Source organism: Panthera tigris, chromosome D4, assembly GCF_018350195.1.
Source record: "Panthera tigris isolate Pti1 chromosome D4, P.tigris_Pti1_mat1.1, whole genome shotgun sequence".
In the NCBI taxonomy this organism is placed as follows: domain Eukaryota; kingdom Metazoa; phylum Chordata; class Mammalia; order Carnivora; family Felidae; genus Panthera; species Panthera tigris.
Genome location: NC_056672.1, coordinates 92,821,217 through 92,832,077, shown reverse-complemented (window position 1 = coordinate 92,832,077; position 10,861 = coordinate 92,821,217). Strand labels below are relative to the sequence as shown.

General features: G+C 55.2%; 1 long non-coding RNA gene across 1 annotated transcript; it reads left to right on the top strand.

Annotated features, from left to right (window-relative positions):
- Nucleotides 1-7,721: 7,721 nt before the first annotated feature.
- Nucleotides 7,722-10,000, top strand: LOC122233216. The gene is made up of 3 exons (XR_006210734.1): nt 7,722-7,934; nt 8,298-8,602; nt 8,854-10,000. It is a non-coding gene; the product is annotated as an uncharacterized LOC122233216 (long non-coding RNA).
- Nucleotides 10,001-10,861: the final 861 nt, after the last annotated feature.

Below are 10,861 nucleotides of genomic sequence, written 5' to 3'. Positions count from 1 at the left end.
GGCCAGAGGGAGTTGCATGTGTAGCAGATGGGACTAAGGTTAGACATCAGAAAGCACTTGCTCTGGTGAGGTGTGTACCAAGATAGACATCCCAGATCCCTTGCTTCCACTCTTCCCCAGCCCCTTTCCTAATACACTCCCGGTCCCCACTCCTCCTGCCCCTTTCTAGAGCCTCCCTTGTCCCTCTTGCCCTCATGATCCTAATTATTCCAGCCCCCACCCCCACCCCCGCCCCAGAGTGCTTCACCTCCCTAAAGCAAAGGATGGCTCAAGCTCCGCCCCCTGCCAGTGACATCATTGTTTCCAATAGCAACTGAGGATTCTGCAAACCCAACTGCAAAAGCCCCCAGTAGGGATAATGTAAGGGCGGTCCCTGCACTTAAGTGCTGTTCTGAGCATCAGGCAGGGGAAAAGCCATGCTGTTCCCTCAGGGTCTCACTCCCTGTCCCCTGCAGTCCTCGGCACTAGGCTGACGCTGCCCCCCACCCCTCCAGAGCCAAACACGGACACCGAGGGACATCTCTGGCTCCGAGAGGCAGGGGCTCGGCTCCTGGCATGCTCCCTGTCTCCGCCCCCTTCTCTCTCAATGCCAGGGAATCATTGCTCAGGGGGGCCAACCTCCCACAGCCTGCTGCAGGCCCACACCTCTCTCCGTTCCGGGACTGAGGTCCACAGTGGAAGGACACAGCAGGCTCACAGAAAGATATACTGAGGATGCTTGGGGGCCCAGAGCTAGCCCCACCTCCACAGGGTCTGTGGTAAGTCTCCAAACTTCTGTGGCCTGTGGCAGACCGGAGCTTAGAGGCTGTGTGGTTGCATGGGGGCTGGCAGCCAGCTCCGGTGTGGCCCAGGCAGCTTCAGGATGCTTGAGGGAGGAAAGAATTCAGCAGGGGGCTGCAGCCAGAAAGCCCGGCCCCTCCCGTCTACCCCCATCTGCCAGTCGGGTGCCATCAGCCCTGGAGGGGAGGTTTCTAAATACGCAGAAATCTGTCGGCTAGTTTTCACGCAGCTGGGAGCTTCAAGTTGGGTGTGGTGGAAACAGTTATGTCAGGGAAATTGTCAGACCTTGCGCATCGGCGCTGATGTTTTCCCTTTAGAGCGTGAGTTTACCGGCAGATCACCACCTCCCCTGGGCTGCCAATGCTGAAGCTTTTGTCTCAAGCCTCTTGCACAGATTCCAAACATCCAGGGATGGGGTGGAGGCTATGCCCGCCCACCAGACCTCGGTCGCCTCCCATGAGTGAGTCCCTCCTGAGATCTGCCCTCCACTTTCCTTTCCAAGGGGGTTGGTGGCACAGCCATAGAAGGCCTGGACCTCGCATTTCTCCCACTGTGACGGAAGAACCCGCCTGGACTTTGGCGCCTCTGAATCCTCATCAAATTCTGTGGGGAGGACTCAGGGGCCTGGGTGTTTCCACTGGCCTGGGTGGAGAGGGAGGCCTGGGTCTGTCCCAGATCTCCCCCAGGGGAGATGCTTGAGGCACAGCAGGCCCTACGGAGGGAGCTGCTCCTCCCCTCCCCCACTCCGGGCACCTCCCCGCGAGCGGCAGTCAGTCACCGCGCAGCCCTCCTTAGAGCCTCAGTCGATTGGCCGAGGGGTTGGCCCAAGACCGAAGCAGCCCACTCAGGGTTCTTCCGTAGGATTTTGGCCAGACCAGAAACTGGCACAAGAACCCATCTGTACCTCCTCCCTGGAGGTGAATCCCTGAGAATCGGGGCCCAAGAGCCACTTGTGGACACATTCTGCCAAGAGGAAAGCCGTTTGAGAGGAGGAGGCTGACGGGCAGGGAGGGGTGTGCAGAAGCTAGGCAGACACCTTGCCCATGGCCAGCCCAGGGGGCAGAGGACGGGCCTTCGTCCGATGTCCACCTGCCGTGAGGGCCTGCCTCCGAATTAGGACCGGGGAAATGCGGCTGGCCATCAGTAGGCCTGGCCGGTTGTCGACATGGACTGGCGTCGGGCTCTCTGTCCCCTGATCTGGGGACGCCCCAGGACTCCCACAGAGGACGGCCGCAGACCCCAGTGATGCCGTCTGGCTTGCTCTTGTGCTGGTCTCCACTCACTGTATCCACATGGTTCCGCTACCTGCCTCCACCACGAGATTGCTCCCATCCCCGTTCCCACACTCTGGTTTCTGCTAAGAAACCAATCTGACAGAGATTGCGCTGACTTTATAGATCAATTTGTGCAAGACTGCTAGCTTCCCAGTACTGAGTCTCTTTGGTCCATTTATTTAGACCATCTTTACTTTCGGCAGCACTTCGTAGATTTTAATGTACGGGTGTTGCTGTTATTTATTTATTTTTTTTTAATTTACATCCAAATTAGTTAGCAAATGGTGCAGCAATGATTTCAGGAGTATATGCCTTAATGCCCCTTGTCCATGTAGCCCATCCCCCCTCCCCCAACCCCTCCAGCAACCCTCTGTTTGTTCTCCATATTTATGAGTCTCTTCTGTTTGGTCCCTTTCCTGTTTTTACATTATTTTTGTTTCCCTTCCCTTACGTTCATCTGTTTTGTCTCTGAAAGTCCTCATATGCGTGAAGTCATATGATTTTTGTCTTTCTCTGACTAATTTCACTTAACATAATACCCTCCAGTTCCATCCACATAGTTGCAAATGGCAAGATTTCGTTCTTTTTGATTGCTGAGTAATACTCCACTATATATATAGACCACATCTTCTTTATCCATTCATCCATCGATGGACATGTGGGCTCTTTCCAGACTTTGGCTGTTGTCGATAGCGCTGCTATAAACATGGGGGTGCATGTGTCCCTTCGAGACAGCACACCTGTATCCCGTGGATAAACGCCTAGTAGTGCAATTGCTGGGTCGTAGGGTAGTTCTATTTTTAGTTTTTTGAGGAACCTCCAGACTGTGTCCAGCTTGCACTCCCATGCTGTTATTTTGTTAAATTTCTTCCTAAGTACTTTATTCTCTCTGATGTAATTATGAATGGAATTGTGTTCTTCATTTATTTCTGGTCTATTCATTGCTGATATGTAGAAATAAAATTGACTTTTGAGTATGGGGCTTTCCAGACTCATTCATCCTAGTAGGTTTGTTTGTTGAGCCCTTAGCATTTCCAAACAGGGTCATGTTGTCTCTCAGTAGATGGTTTCCTTCTTCCTCTCCAGTCCGGGTGTCTCTTGTTTCTTTTCTTGCCCAAGTGAGCTGGGTAGAACCTCCACCCATGACAAACAGAAGTGTCTGCCTTGTTCCTGATCTCACAGGGGAAGCATTCAGTCTTTCACCAGTAAGGACAATGTCAGCTGCAGGATTTGGCAGGTACCCTTACTGGGTTGAGGAAGTGCTCTCCTAGCCCCAGTCTGTTGAGAGTATTTATCAGGAATGGATGTTGGATTTTGTCAAATGCTTTTTCTGCATGTACTTTTTGTGACTTATTTTATTAATATGGTGTAGAACACTAATTTGGGAATGTCAAATCAGCCTTACATCCTGGACATAAATCCTCCTTGGTTATGTTATACTTTTTATGTGTTGACACATTGTTTGCTAATGTTTTGTAGAGAATTTTTGCATTTATGTTACTAGTGGATATTGGTCTGCAGTGCCTTATGATGTCTCCGTCTGGTTCTGGTTCTGATATCAGGTTAACGCTGGCCTCGTGGAATCAGTTGGACCGTGTTTCCTCCTTTTCTATTTTCTGGAAGAGTTCATGAAGGATCAGTGTTAATTCTTCTTCAAGTTTTTGGTAGAATTCACCAGCAAAAGCCTGGCCTTTTGTTGGGGAGGGAGAAGGCAGGAAGGTTTTAAAATCACGGTTCCAATTTCCTTGTAGGCATATTCATATTTTCTTTTTCTTCTTGCACCAGTTTTGGGAATTTATATGTTTTTAGGAATATATCCATTTCATCTAAACTGACTTATTGACATAAAGTTGTTCACGGTATGCCCTTTAACCCTCTCGATTTCTGTAAGGTCAGCAGTGATGTCCCCTCCTCTATTCCTTTTCTTCCCTTTTGTAAAAAATTTATTTTTATGTAATCTCCACACCCAATGCAGGGCTCAAACTCATGACCCCAGGATCAGGAGTCGCCCACTCCAGTCAGCCAGGCTCTCTTCTTTTCCTGATATTATTTTTTCTTCATTGGTCTAAATGTTTGTCGATTTTGTCGACCTTCCCAAAGAAACAACTTTCTGTTTCACTGATTCTCTGTTATTTTTCTGATTTGTTTCACTGACGTCTTCAACTTTTACTCTTTTCTTCTCCTTGCTTTGGATTTAGTTTGCTCCTTTTCCCCTCAGCTTTGTTTTTCGTTTAAAGTTTATTTATTTTGAGAGGGAGCATGCGAGTGAGTGGGAGACGGGCAGAGAGAGAAAGAGAGAGAGAGAGAGAGAGAATCCCAAGCAGGCTCCGCACTGTGAGTGTAGAGCCCAATGCAGGGCTCGAACCCACAAACTGTGAGATCATGACCTGAGACGAAGTCGGATGCTTAACTGACTGAGCCACCCAGGAACCCCTCAACTTCAGACATTTTAAACTTACCTAGATTTGTTTCATGGACTAGCACATGTTCTGTGCTGGAAAATGTTCCATATACATTTGAGAAGAACATATAACCTGCTGCTGTTGGGTAGAGTGTTGTATAGATGCCAGTTAGGTCAAAGTGGTTGCTAGCATCGTTCAAGTCTTCCTAACTCTTGCCGGTATTCTGCTGATTCATTGTTCTGCCCATTATTGAGAGTGGAATATTAAATACTATTTTTGAATTATTTATTTGTCTCTTCACTTCTGTAAGTTTTTACTTCATGTATTTTTAGAGCTCTGTTGTTAGGCGCATACATGTTTAATTGTGATACTGGACAATGATATACTATGAAAACAACCATAAGTGAACTGGAGTGTTTATACTCATATCAGATGAAATTGACTTTAAGACAAAACAATGTTACTAGAGACAAAAAGTTCACCAGCCCCCTCAGAATTTTGAAGGTGTGCCTTTCCTTTCTGGGATCAGAGTAATGATGGCTATGGCCGGCCTGCTTTTTCTCTCTGAATTATTCTGAGACCTTCACTGATCCTTGGAAGTCTAAAACTTCACAAGGGTGTGTCTAGCACTGGGTTTTGTTCATCCATCCTGTCTTGAAACTGGAAGGTTTTCAGCTACCAAATTTCTTGTTAGGCTCCGACAATTTTCTCCATTCTATTTCCCTCTTGTTCTCCTTGCCTAATTAACCCAGAGGGATTCTAAGTATAGCCTGTTGGACCAGCTGTAGCAGCAGCATCCCCTGGTAAGACTTAGGAAATTCAGAACCTCAGGCTTTACTCCAGAACCCCAGAGCCACAATATGCATTTTAAGACCTGCAGGGGGCACCTGGGCGGCTTAGTTGGTTGCGGGCTCCGTGCTGAGCCTGAAGCCTACTTTTAAAAAGAGATCTGCACGTGGTTTGTCTGCACAAAAAGATCTGAGCAGCACCGGGACCGACCTCTAATCTTTTCTTTCATGGTATCTTTTTGCTATCACCACACCCCTTTTTGGTTTTTATTTCATATTCTAGCAGATTTCCACTATGCTGTCTTCCAGAATAGTTATGGAGGATTTTTTCAGCAGCAATATTTTTAAATTTTTTTCTTGCTGTTTACTTATTTTTGAGAGACAGAGACAGAGCGCGAGCAGCGGAGGGGCAAAGAGAGAGGGAGACACAGAATCCGAAGCAGGTTCCTGGCTCTGAGCTGTTAGCACAGAGCCCGACACGGGGCCCAAACCCATAAACTGTGAGATCATGACCTGAGCCAAAGTCGGACGCTCAACCGACAAAGCCACCCAGGCGCCCCTATGTTTTTAATTTCTCTTGTTCGTTTTCTTTTACGGCAAACGATTCTTATTTAATAGATGCGATGCTTCCTAGAATCTGTCACGGTGTTTAAACCCCATTGATCCTGGATTCTGCTTTCAGGGGCACTGTTCTCCTTGCTAATGTGGATCTCTCTTCCAGCAGCTGGTTTCCTTCAGCCCTGAATCAGCCATGGTTGAATGCTCCTGTTCAGAAAAGGTGGCCGAGGCTTTTCCAGGAGGCTGCCGTGCAGCTTTTTGTTGTTTAGCCACCAGTCCCTCCCCCAGCTCTAAAGGCTGCAGATCTTGGCAGCAGGCGGAGAGGCTGGGCAGTCCCTAAATGCGGGGTGAAGGGACGTGGTGGAAACGGAGATTCACTGCCAGGAAAGGCTTGCTGCCCAGCCTCGGGGAGTGTGGTCAGCAGGCAGCCTTAGCCGTCAGCCCCTTTGGGGTCCGCCTTGCCCGAAGAGAGTCACGTCACACAAAGCCACACCCTCCCGGACACTGGTGATGAGCCGGATGAAGGTCCAAAAGGCTGACCGAGGCCTGGCAGGTTGTCACTGCCAGCTGACCGCCCCCTCCCCTGCCCTATCCAGTGCTGAACCCCGACAGCTGTCCTGTATCCCAAACTCTACCTCAGCGTCTGCTTCCAGAGAACTCCAGCTGGCACAGCTGTTCCCGGACTGGTCTGAGAAGGTGGGCAGTAAGATGGGCCTGGCAGTCTGAGTCAGGCCCACCCCGCTGACAGCAACTCTTGCGCTGATGGGCAGTGGAGCTGACAGCCCCTGGTCTGAGGCGTCTGTCCAGCCGCCAACGATTGTGTAGGGATGTGTCACCCAGATGGTTGACGCTAAGCACTTTCCTGTTTGACAGGAAGACAATGAATACCTGGGTGCTGGGGGACAGCCACTGAATGCCAGGTGGGGCCTCCGGTCACTAGTAGAGAAGTTCTCATCCCCGTCAAGGGTGCTGGAAAGAGCCCAAGCCTTCACACTCAGGACAGCTGGATCTCAAAGACGGCTGCAGCCAAGGCAGGCCCAATGAGCCAGGGTCAGAAGCCTAGCTGGGAGCCTGGGGCTGCACACTTGGGGTGGAAATGCCCCAAAAGCTTTGACACAGACTCTCCTAACCCTTCTGAGCCTGCAGACACGGTCCCCACCCGCCCCGAGGAAGACAATGCAGACACTTAGCTTCCTCCCGAGATCATACCTGAGCAATCTCCCCTCCCCACCATGAGCCCTTTGCTGGGCAGAGTCCAGCAGAACCTGGCCAGCCAGCTTTGCACCTGGGGGAAAAGGATCCCACCCGAGGAACCTCAGGATCCTTCCGGCTGACATCAGGGGAGCTGGGGCCAGGCTGTGGGAGTGGATGCCGGAGCCTCTGATGAGGGGTTACAACGTCCCCCGACACGGAAGATGCTGTATTTGGGAACTCTCTCCTGAGAGGCCAGATTAGAGCCTTCACCATGACCTTTAGGACTCGGCTGGACCTTGCGAGGAAACTTGAGGTGGAGAGGTCACCATTGTCACAACAGAAAGCAAGCAAGAACAGGGAAGGAGGCTCAGGGGACCTGGGAGGTTGGATGGGATGGAAACCTACACACACACACACACACACGAATTGGGGATGTGAGGGCCAGCAGCTCTGAGTGGGGTCCACACGACTAGTCGACCTGGAGGTGGTGAGAAAAGACGCCACATGGAGTTTGTGGCCACAGTGGGAGAGTCACACAGGCTGTAAATGAGGAAGGCCTCCATGCAAAGAGTAGGGAAGCCAGTGTCCTTGAAAAACAGCACCAGGTACGGCAGAGACGGACATGGCTCCCCAGCACTCATGACAGGAATGGTCAGGACACTTCGGAATTCCCAGAGCTTCTGGAAGGATAATAGACTCCAGGCTTCCAGCTGTCGACAGGAGAAAAGAATGGGGGCGCCAGGCCCCTGCTGGGAGCTGGGACCGTGACCCCAGCCCCTCAGGCTATTCCCTCCACTGGCCCCTCAGTGCCAGGGGCTGCGGCAGGTACCCAGTGCCCAGACACCAGGGGGGCCACCTCTCCCCTGGCATCCAGTCCTAGGCACGTGTGAGGGGCCAGATCAGCAGAGCCACCCCCTGCCCAAGGCCACAAAGGGAAGGTGAGTCACCTGTCCCCGTGCCAAGACTGTCCCTGGCCATCACGACCCCAGTCTCTGCCCAGGTCCGGCCTGTCTTAGCACTGGGACAGGCCAAGGCTGGGGTCCTGCGCTCTGGTTCCAGCCGACAAACCAGGGCCCCAGGCCAGACGATCGGGTAGCAGCCAGTTAGCTGCCCCACACACTGCACCAGGACTGTCACTGTGGCAACCAGAAAGGCCACAATGACTGTCCATCATATAACACCAAAACATTCCCACTGGTATGGCTGCGACCCACAGTGCGTGTTCCCATCCCCGCTGATCCTGGATGAGAACCGGGCCAGGGCTCTGCAGCCCTGACTTGCTCTCTGGCCTGCCAACCCAGGGGTCCTGAGGGGTGGCGCCGCTCCCGTCATCGTTCCCGGGGACACAAGTGACCAAACAGGGCTCTTTGGCCGTGCTCCTGGCTGTGAGGTCTGGGCGAGAGGCAGAGGTGCGGCGTCCTCGGGGAGGGCAGCAGGCCTGCCTCTGTCGGAACGGAGACGTACGTGAGGACGGCGGCACCTCAAGCCCTACGCGCAGATCCGCCCGGCGGGGAGCGCCGGCCACCCCAGCTTTTCTGCAGACCCACGGACGGACGAGGCGAGAGGAGGGGACGGTGTCCGTCCCCCGCAGGGTGACCTACCAAAGGTGCTGCTTCCTCCCTCTCTTGCAGCTGACCAAGTACCTGGCATGGCGGGGGGGGGGGGGGGGGTGTCGCGGCCTAGCCCTCCAGCCCCCCATTGCCCACCACCTACCCTCACCCACCCCCACCCCCCCCCCCGCACAGCCTGCACACCTAAAACTGAATTCTCTCAATCTCCCTTGGAGGCCTTGGCTCCTCGGCCAGGGCTGCGGTTGGTTCAGGCTGCTGAATTTTAGGTCTTTTCCCCAACAACCAGTGGGACCAATTCCAGTGGCCGCACGTGGTGGCTAATTAGTCTGAAATATAAGCAGGCGGGGAGCACCGTCCCCCAACCAGCTTGCCAGTAGCTTCCGACAGATCGTGGTGCTCACGGACCTCCCGCGCTCTCTGGAGGGAGACACAGACTCCACGTACGGGGCCACGGTCCCCACGCTGCACCCCTGCGGCCCCACCGAGGCTGGGGAAGACCCGCTGGCCCTGGCCCCTAGCCCTGCTGCTCCGGGCCCCAGTGCCTGCTGCTCTCCCCTCCGGAAAGCAGCACGGGGGCACCTCCCCGCCCGCTGACGCGAAGGGCGGCGTGGAACGCAGCCTGCCGCCCCGCCAGGCCGCCTGCTCCCACGCCCTCACACTGCGGCGACACCCCCACGGAAGCCGGTTTCCCCAGGGCAAGGATGTCACCTGGGCGGTGGGTTCAGAGGCTGCTGACTCCTCCAGTGGCTTGTAGTGGACCAGCGGAGGGTGGACGTGTGTCCCCGCACCCGGACCTGGGCGTGGCGGCGGGGTCGGGGCCAGGCCCAAAGCCCGGAGGAGGACTCTGCTCCCACCCGCGCTGTGCCAGTCCTTCGCAGACCTCAGAGCTGAACCGCGTGCCTTACGACGCTTCTCCCAGCTGCTCCGCTGGCAAGCAAAGGGCCTGGGACAGAGGAGGGCCAGCCAAGGCGGGGGCCCAGGTCCGGGGTCCTGCCCACAGCTGCTGCTCCTCACTGCCACAGCCCAACGACCGTGCAGCCTCTTTCCTACACCAGCTGGGGAAGCTACTGAAATGGCCTGTTTTTAAAGACCCCGTTTATTGTACAAGAATCACAGCTGCGCGTAAAGTTTCAAACACGGCCCAGAGATCCGGGGGCACAAGAGCCTTCAGAAAGGCTTTTCCACAGGGTTTGCAGCTTACAGGATTGAAGCACGTCCCCAAACCAGGAACACGGGTGGAGCCCTAGGTCACTGCTCACAGGTGCGCGCTGCTGTGCACACTGCACTCAAGAGGCAGGACGGGCCCCTCAGCACAAAACTGTCCCTCCCCAGACAACCGATAAGGAAGCCACGGACTTCTGAGAGGCTGCCAAACTCTTTGATTTCCCACAGAACGTGGCGGATTCCCAATAAACGCAAGATGCCGTGATTGATCCCTGGCCTGGCGAGCGCAGTTTCTGACCGGCACGGGTGCTGGGAACGGCAACCAGGGGTTCCCAGCTCCGTGCGTCCAAGAGAGCAAGAGTCCACACGCTGAGCCCGCACCTGCTCTGGGCGGCCCAGGAGGCCCCTCGAGCTCCCACCCAGCTCTTCGCCAGGGTCTCAGGGAGGCCAGGGACCACCTAGTGAGTCTGACACCCTGGGCGGGGGGTGGGGCAGAACCACCCCACCCCGGCTAGGTCTCCAGGGGTGGGCTCCCGCGCCCTCAGCTGGAGAGCCCGGTGATCCACCTTCCAGATACCACCTTCTCCCTGCTGTCCGCATGTGCAGGGACGGACGCACGAGGGCACCGCTGGCACTACCGGCAGAGCCCTGTGTGGGGGAAAGACCCGCAGGGGCCTCGGGGATGACCCCCGCTAGGGAAGGGGGGGGGGGCGGAGAGCAGGAGGCGCTTTCTGGGGCAGCTTCAGACAAGCCAGGGAAGCGCACACGCCGGGGAGCCCGCCACACACCCCTAAGTGCGGCGGCCAGGACTGCGGGAGGCGGCGGGCTCACCCGAGGGGGCCGGCAAGGAGCGGGGACGGCCCTCGGCGCTGCGGGGCTCGCTCCGCCCTGCCGCGTGTCTACTGAGGGGAAACGCGCGCACACGTCGCCGCGGCGGTCGTCCGCGCGCCCCCAAGCCCATCGGCTCCAAAGAGCGGACACCGACAGCCGCCCCGCCTCGACTCGGGCTCGCACCGGACCCGCTGTCCTCTCGCTGAGCTGCGGCCCCCACTAGCCCTGGGCCGGGAAGTCCGCCCGGGGCCGCGAGTCGAGCCCCGGAGCGGGGGCGCGGGGCGCCGGACGTCCTGCCA